The 9,401-nt window shown below is 39.0% G+C and overlaps 1 pseudogene; it reads left to right on the forward strand.

Moving 5' to 3' along the window:
• Positions 1–312: 312 nt before the first annotated feature.
• On the forward strand, positions 313–2,155 carry LOC121652332 (annotated as a pseudogene).
• Positions 2,156–9,401: the final 7,246 nt, after the last annotated feature.

The following is a 9,401-nucleotide window of genomic DNA, read 5'->3' on the forward strand; positions in this document are numbered from 1 at the left end:
AAGAAACTTTGAAGCTGCTGAACTTGGACAGGTTTCCTTAATGAGACGCCTTCTAACAATGGCTTCAGCATCCATCACTACTCTGAGCTCTCTCTAGTGATAAAAAGTCAGTTTAATGTTGACTCATGTCTTATCTCTTGCTCTGTCCATTTCTTTCTTTCTTTACCCCACTTTTTCCAATAATGTCCTCTTGGATTTCTTTACTAAATCAACCGCAGTGCACATTCAAAACGACCAGTGGGTTTTTCTGGATGCAGGTAAATCCAGTAGGAGGCAGTGAAGTAATTCCATTGAGCTACATAAAGGAAAAGAAGAAGAGAAGCTGGGTGATATGTTTATGAGCCGGAGTCAATGAGCACCTGGGAAACATTTTGTTAAAGGATTAGCTGTGAGACCGTGTCCAGAAACCAGCCATGTTTACTGTTTACGTCTTTCTTCTTTGTTGGTGTCATCGCAGCAGCGCCGATGAAGCCGAGTTGGTTCCACCGAGGGACGTGAACATGACCACGCTGAACACACAGTACTCCCTCAGCTGGGTTTGGGACCAGAGTGCTGCAGAAACTAACACCGTCACCTTCACTACACAATATTTATCCAGGTACAAGCTAAAGCGGAAGACTCAAAACTGGTCCACTGCATGTGAAGCAACATCTGCTCGATCATGTGACTTCACACTGTTTAACTTTCATTATTTCGGGAGCTACGTGATCCGTGTACGAGCCGCCGTCGACGGGCGTAACTCCAGCTGGATATACACGGAGTTCTGTCCTTGTAAAGATGCTCGTGTTGGTCCTCCATCCAAAGTCGATCTTACTCCAGATGAAAGTGCCTTTCAAGTTTCCATCTCTCACCCTCTGACCAGCACCAACACCTCTTTTAGGGAACATCTGTCCGATCTCTGCTACCATATTCTTTTCTGGGAGTATTCAGTAGAGGGACAGGCATTGACAGTGCATATGTTAAGCAGGAAGGTAAACGTGGTTAACGTGTTGGACCTGAAAGCCTGGACCTGGTACTGTGTGAGCGTCCAGACCCGATACGACTTGTGCAACAAGAGCAGCAACTTCTCGCCACCAGTGTGTGTGCAGACTGACGGTGCTGCACGTTGGTGGCAGATCACTGGATACTTCCTGGGTTTTCTGGTGATCTGCTTCCTGATAATGTTCATGTCCATCTACGGCTCCTTCTGGTGCTTTAAAACCTGCAAAGCCATGTTTTTCCCAGAGTTGTCCTCCTCTCTCAAAGAGGACCTTTTTGACCCAATTGGCTCCAACTTTCCTCACCTCATTTCGGATTCAGAGCTGGAGCTTCTGTGTGTTAATGTGACCATCTGTCCAAAGCCAGATGTCCTGGAAATCCTTCCAGCTGAAGACTTTCCAGCAGACCAATCCGGCTTGGTGCCAGACAGCAGTGGCAGACACAGTCGTCAGGACAGCAGCACCAATGGAGATTCTGGGGTTTGCTCCACAGGGGAAACTCCAACTTGCCGCAGTTCAACACCAGTCAGTCCTTCACAGCTACAGACAGCAGCTGGAAGGGCCACTTTGGCCCCGAGCAGATGAAAATGCAGGAGATGGAGCTTATGTTCGGCAGTGGAGATGGATGCGTCTTCCTCTCCTGACTTTATGAAGCAAGCAGAGCACGACTGATGTGTCCTCAGAGGAAAGACCACCTCACTGCTGACTTCACTGTCCCTCCAGGTGACCATCTAAAGATCCAGGTCCAGATTGGGACCAGATCTTCTGACCATCTAACAGAAAATGTATCATATTCATGCCCCCAGTTATTTCTGAGGGATTTAAATGTGACTGGCTCAGAAGTTCTTTTTTTATTTTAATTTTTTTCTCAGTTTGCATTAATGTGTTTAAAGTCTTCTGTCAACATCAGTGTCTTACAATACCACAGAATTAGCATTAATTAAAGACTGAATGGTAAGACTATATTAGGCAGGTCTGTATCAGAGTCCTGATCCAGTCCTCATGTCCTCAAAAAAGAACAAATGACCAGGGTGTGATATCCAGTGTGAAGTGGTTCTCAGCCTCTGGAAGCTACAGGACAGCAACATCTCCAGGAATGTGTATATTAAAAGTCAGTGTGCCATCAAAACAGGTCAGAAACACATATTTTTGAGGTCAGAAAGTTGCATTGTGCTACTTTAAAGATTCATCAACATGTTAAATGGTTTGACAGAAAGAGCCACTGGAAACGCACATAATTTGCAATTTGAAGGACACTGGATATCATGAGAAGTGCTTAGTCTACAGCATCAAGGTTATAATACAGTCAAATCTGCTAGAGACAGTGGCCCCTTAGGTCCACACAGTTTTCCCAGTTATATTCACTTCTCATAAAACTTTTTTTTCTACCATTCATAAATGACCAACACAAACAAAAATGAAAACAACTTGTACGTCTGAAAAAATTAAAAGTTTGGCCAAATTACACGCATATATATATATATATATATATATATATATATATATATATATATATATATATATGTATATGTGTGTGTGTGTGTGTGTGTAATTTGGCCAAACTTTTAAAGTTTGTGTGTATATATATATGTTTGTTTTGTTTGTTTGTTTGTTTTTTACTGGGTCAGCAGTTGATGGCCAGATCGTTTTGCCATGCCCAAAATCAAACGCTTTAAAGAGAACAGTTATTTATTGTGCAATCAATCATTGAAATAATTGCCTACTGAACATATGTAAATTGGATACCAAAGTATCTTATAAGTACCATCTGAGTACTTATTTAAATTTGTGAGTAGGAATTGGACACGCCCACTGTATGAATGTAATATGGACTGTAGAACTGATGAATTAATAACTTTTTCTGAATAATTTCTGATGGTTATGATGTCTGCAGTGTTTCAGTGCTTTTAGATTATCATTGTCACATGATTCAAAGTTTTTATTGTGTGTGTTGGATGTTTTGTATTTAGTCTTTTTTTGCATGGACCACGGGAAGACTAGCTCATCCCACTGTGGAGACAGCGTATGGGGATCATTTTTACAATAAACAATGTGCTGCAGACATAAAATTCTTAATGTGTGTATTGGGGAAAAATATATATATTCTTGTTTAGGTTCCATATTATTTATTTTATAAATAAGAAGGCTCCTAGTTCCCACCCTGATGAGGGATTATCTATGTGGAGTTGTCATGTTTTCTCTGGATCTCTGTCTCCCATAACCTAAAAACATGCATATTAGAATAATTTCTGACTCCAGGTTGAAGGTAGGAGTCAGCATATTTTATTTGTTTGTCTCTGTGATGGATCGGTGACCTGTCCAAGATATACCCCATTTAATGCTTGAATTAGGCAGCCACTGAAAGTGGATGAGTTAGATTGTTTTTTTAAGTAAATATTTCACACAGCATCCCAACACCTAAGGAAACTCGGAGGTGGTTTATTTTGGATTTTGATGTTTGCCAAATATAACATATTCTTTTTCAATTCCTTCCTGAAAGCTACAGTAAAGAAAGATAACATTCACATCTCCATAAGCGGATTGTGAAACTAAAGCCAAATTACAGGAGGGAACCCAATAGTTTTGCATGGTGTGCTTGTGGTTGGATCTATGAGCTGCAGCCTTTTCTTGTCTGATAATTATGCTAAACTGAAGTGCTAGTAGCCAAGTTAAGAGTGGGCCCACAGTGTTTCACCGCTGCACAACAGAGATGAACCAGTGTTGACCCCTCTGCAAGGCCCTTAACCTCCAACTGCTCCCTGTTCAGCCCGCTACAGTATCTTTTAGAAATGGGTAAAATTCAGAGCCTAATAAAGTAAAAAATATTATTATTAGCTAAATCTGTACAAATAATAGCAAAAAAAAAAAACTGCTGAAATGCTTCACATGATTCTCTTCCGTATGATTTCAATTCAATTTGTCAACTTGATTAATGAGAAAATGTGCTTTAATTTAATATGGGTGGACTGACCTTTCAAATGGCACTTTAACTAAACATATCCTTTAAAGTGGGAGGGCACATTGGTAGTGGAACAGTGGGAAAAATATCCGCTAACAAACACAGTAGCCAAAACATCCTCAAGAAGTCTGTGCCCATTCATTTAATTGTTTCTTCAAGTCACGAAGACGTACACTAATTGCATTTTATGCCTTTGAGCTCATAACAATTGTTTTCAGTGCTCAAACTGTAACCCAAAGAAGAAAAGGCATGTGGGGCTGTGGGAAACTGCACCAGAGGGTGAAGTGAGGCAGATCGAGACGTATTCATTAACCATCGTGCTGCTCTCCAGTTCATGTTACTACGCCAAGAATTTATGGCAGTTTGAACTCTTCATCTCCCTTCAGAGGTCTCACTCTCGCTTCCCAGGAGTTTTAATCTCAGGGAAGAGCGTTTTGGGTTTCTGACGAAATATTTTATCATCTCCCAGGATGTTGCCTGACATGGGAGTCAAGTAAATCTGTTCCAAGATCACAGGAGTGTCCTCTGCTGTTTTTCAGCAACGCCTCATCTGTCTCAGTTAACCCTTGAAAACCCACACAGATGAAGATCCCAGTAATCAGATTTTTTTATGATTCCCTTTGGGGTCTTGTTCATCTCAGGAAAGTGCTGAACCATAACATTTTCTTTGGGAGCAGCTGGGAGTTTCCAGTCATTAAGTAAAGAAAAATGAGATCCAGTTTACATCTAGCAGTGTTCTGACTTTCTAAGTCTGATCTCATGGTGCTGCATTTTTATCTTTCTTCCAGTTTACACTGCACAGGTGACTCTGCATACCAGTGCTGATATCTTTTAATCCTGAAGAAGATGTATCAACAGAGATTTGGGCTTTTTTTTTCCTGTATCTCACACTTTCAGAGATTTATATGAAACACAAACTTTAAAAGTAATCGAATAAAAGAGAGAGGAAAACAGAAACCAACCCAGCATTCCAGAGCATTAGCTACAGCTTAACCTTGTTCATCTAGCATGTAAAACTTGTACATCAGCCCAGACAGAAAGCAGATATTTAAAGGGCCAAACTCAAAATGACCTCACGTTACTTTGTTTCGTCCACATGTCAAAGGGACAACATCTGGGTGAGCCATTTCTGCTACTTTCAGTCTCCCTGAGGAGAATCCCCTTTCCACTAAAACCAAAGCTAAGGTATAAATAATCTGAGTTCTGAAGTCATCCCTGAGATATAATTAAGTTTCAGCAGCAGTCTACCAGCAATGACGTGCTGCAGTGCTATGACAGGCTTCTCTATCATGCCCATCACCTGTTGGACTCGCGCTATGCTTGTTTTCCCGGCTGTAAGCTGAGAACAAGCTCTTCTTCCCAGCACGCATGGGCAGCAGTGAGACAGCAGGTAGAAAATAGCACTTGTCTATAACCCAATTCCTTAAATTCATGATGATTTAAAAAGATGTTTTAGGTATTTTTAATGTCATCTATGCATCTAAGAATCATTAATAGTAATAGACATGTGTTTGAACTACAAAAGTTTGTTCTTATGATTTGTTTTGATGGCATGCTGACATTAATAAGGAAATTTCTTTGGACCAACATGCATGCTCAGGAACATCTGAGAAGTGAGAGACTGCATTTCACAACTTTGGTTACCAGTCTAACAACACACTGTTTTGTTTATTACAGTTTTGCTTTATCATGTCATTTGCCAGTAATTGTGTTTATTCATCAGCAGTGTCATCAGATTCTCCAACATGACCCTGCCCTTATGTTTGGTGTTTACTGTTAGTGTTCTTGTCATCATTTTTAGCATGGCAACAAATTCATATTTATTTCTGTTTATAATCAAAAATCAGACAGAAATTTGTTTTTACAAAAGTTGTGTTTCAGCCGATGACTGTCGGGGGGGGGCGCTGCAGCAAAAAATGCTGAGTGTAGTGCCACTTTCACACACTAAAAAACTATTCCACAAATACAACATATTTATTAAGTATGATGACACAATGCTGCATATTTACCTTATCGCTTCATTCACCTGTAACCTTAAATGTGAAATATCTCCTCAGTAAACACCACCCTTTTAGATTATTCCACTAATGGAAAGCATGTTCCATTCTCCAAACTCCCCGTCACCAATGTCCCTGTTTCAACATTCTGTACAGCACACTGGAAAGTCTTATCCCTAGAGGCAGCGGGGCAGAGCATTGTTTTTACAGGTAGACCAGTGAACCCCTTTGTCACAGGAAATGAGGTCATTTGATGAAATTATCAATACACAATGCAGCTACTGAAAACTGTACTACTACAAATCCCAGCACAGCCTGTCCCCCACTGGGAATGACTCACACTGCTAGTTTTATACAAGAAGAGAAGGCAGAAATGTAGAAATATGGTTTTAATTATAGCTAACTGACCTTAACTGCCATGATGGGGGTTAGACATTTGCCACAATTGGGGACTTTTACATGATTCAGTTAATTATGCATAGGGGAATAGGGCACACAGAAAGGAAGTGGCTCTACATCCTTTCCCAGATTTTTAGTAGCCAGTATCACTCCTCTTCCCACCACTGCTATAACAAAGATTGAGTAACGTCAAGTTTAAGCTGAACAGCGTTGTCAGAAAATGACAAAAAAAAACAACTATGCTGACACACTTCTCATGTTTTCATTTCATCTTATTCTCAGAGTTGTTCTTATTGTCCAAGTTTGCACAAGATGCCTGTTTTTTTATTTTCATCCATTCTATCAAATTACTGAAAAGGTATTTTGTTATGGAACAAACTGATGAACTGATTGACATTTCCATCCCAAAAGTTAGAAGCGGTATCCTAGGTGTGGTTAAAAAGTGATTTAATAAATGAGGAATGTGACCCTCATTGTCATGTAATCTTGAAACACTATTGTTATTATGACATAACATTTTATGACATAATACACTCCAAGAGAATATTATTCCCTGAAATTTGTCACTGTTTGTCCCAATAAAGTCACCCTTTGTTACTGTTCAGCTACAATTTGAGATTTAAAATAAAAGGTAATTGTGATCCTAAACAAGTGAAGATACCTTTTAAAGCAATCCAAAAAGCACTACTTTCAGCTAATTAATATAAAAGGCCATTTGCAAGGATGTTTTTCATGTTAACATAAATAAAAGGCATCTTTAAATACACCTAAAGCATCAACCAAGAGATACAAATTCTTTTCTTTTTTCTCTCCAGATACCTCTAATATGAGGTAATCTCTTTTCCTGCTGGGTTAAGCTAGAAAATATTCAGATGAGGTTTCCCTCTGGTTGTTGTTAAGAAACTGTGTAAGCATATAGATATTTAAACTTCTCCCTCCAGGAAAACTGGGCCTAAGGCCAGCTGCTTAGCTAATGGGACGGTTTTCATAACAACACTTACAAGGAAAGAGGAACACGTACCGTTTAAGAAAAACCACAAGCAAACGTGCACTGGTATGAAAGTGCATACTGTCTTGTATGATCTTTTTTGTGCTGTTGTTCTTGTTGTTAGGAAACTTAGATGTCGCTATAGTGACGGAAAGGTCCTTGGGGACCAGCAGGCAGTGCAAGACACACTATATTTCATACCGCTGTGAGTCTGCAGATGTTTTTCTGGTTCTTTTTAGAGTTACTCAGCTGTGTTGTCATGATTTTGCTTAAGTGTTGCTTGTTTCAACAGTGCCATATCATTTATGTTAGTAGATGTGTAAGAAAAACAATCATCTGTCTGTTCTTAGTGTTTCTTGTATGTTTGAACCTATTCCAAACTTAAGTCAGTAACCAAATCAAATTAAAGCAATTATTCAAACACATTTTGTTAAAACAGAGACCAATAATAATCTTCATTCATTTCATTAGTTTGTTACTTATTCAAGAGTGATTCAAAAGTGCAAGTTTTCTATGTTTCCCTGTTCCAACACATCTGATTCAAATTATTTGAATCATTGTGCAGATTTCATAGGCTGTTAGGTACATTAAATTTGAGTCAGGTGTGTTGGAGCAGGGATACATTGAAAACCTGCTGGACAGCAGCCCTCAAGGGCCAACTTACCTTAACTTCATAGGTTAACACTGGTCTATTAGAAAGTTTAATTTTAATCATCACTGGCTAATCTTGCTAAGAAACTAACTCAAGCTAATACATATGTTAAATAAATCTCATGCTCTAGAAAAAATTAGACACAAACGTTTTGGATGATCTTTTAGTAAAATCACTTGAACAGCAAGATTAAATTCTTGTACAACTGGTACACTAAACACAGCAGACAGCAGGTCAGTTACTTGAATTAGGTAACGTGGCACCTAGCTGACAGCTAGCTAAGCTTCACCCACCACAGTTTTCTGTAGATATTGAGACCAAAACGAGTTATTATACCAGGCTGTTGTGAAAAAAGAAGTTAATTAATCAAAACTTAATTTCTGCTATAACGGTGGGCATTTCAACACTGGCTTTCTGTAGGGATTTGACCTCTTATGGATTATGCTTATCCATTAACTTCATGAATCACTACTAGATCCATTAAAAGACATATACTGATACAGAAGTAAAGAGGATACTGTAAAAAGAAAATGCCATGAAAGGTCATAAATTTTAATTTGCCAAACTGAATGCCGAATGGTCACAATAAACTCAGGTCATGTCATTGTTTTCTGACTCCTGTCAGACTGTGGTCAGACTGACCCAGCACTATGTCAGGGCAAGACCATGCAATGAAGAACTCCATCTTGTGACTAAACACAGCCATTTGAGCCTTTTAAGATGATTGGAGCCAGCAGAACAAATAAGTCTAAATTTCAAATACACTGCAGCATTTTTCATTGATAGGAATGAATTGGACACCAGCTGCCGTATGAACTGATGCCACAGAAATCAGTTTACCAAAGAATTATTAAAACACCAGCTTTGTGACAACATTCATTTTCATATTTTGTTCACATTTAACCATGTGGCTGTGTAGAAAATGAATGACATCTGAGATATCTTCAACCTCATACAAACTTTTAACCTGATGCAAATCCATTTGCCTCATAAGTTAACTAGACCTTTGCATTCATACCACTCTAGGTAGTCTATACAGACACACAGATTTGTGTTACTCTGCATGTACATCTGTAACGGAAGATAACCTGATAACAATCTTTGTCATTGCCTTCCTGTTTATAATCCAGCCCACTCGCTCAGTACTCTACCATGCACAGATCAGGTACATTTATAGCTCAAGTTAACTGGAAGGTATTGTCCTGACAGTTTCCTTATCAGTGTTTGAACTACAGTAGTAGCAGTTTTATATTTTAGAAAATAAACTTTCTCGAAGAGAGATGGATGATAAGATTTATACTGTTGTTGGGCCAGTGTGCTACCACAAACATGCATTTTCTATTTGTTCAAGGTTATCAAAATCCAACTACCAGTGGCTGTAAAGTTCACAAAAATCTAAGGAGGAAACTTAAAGTTTGCTATGTTATGT

Source organism: Melanotaenia boesemani, chromosome 13, assembly GCF_017639745.1.
Source record: "Melanotaenia boesemani isolate fMelBoe1 chromosome 13, fMelBoe1.pri, whole genome shotgun sequence".
Lineage (NCBI taxonomy): Eukaryota > Metazoa > Chordata > Actinopteri > Atheriniformes > Melanotaeniidae > Melanotaenia > Melanotaenia boesemani.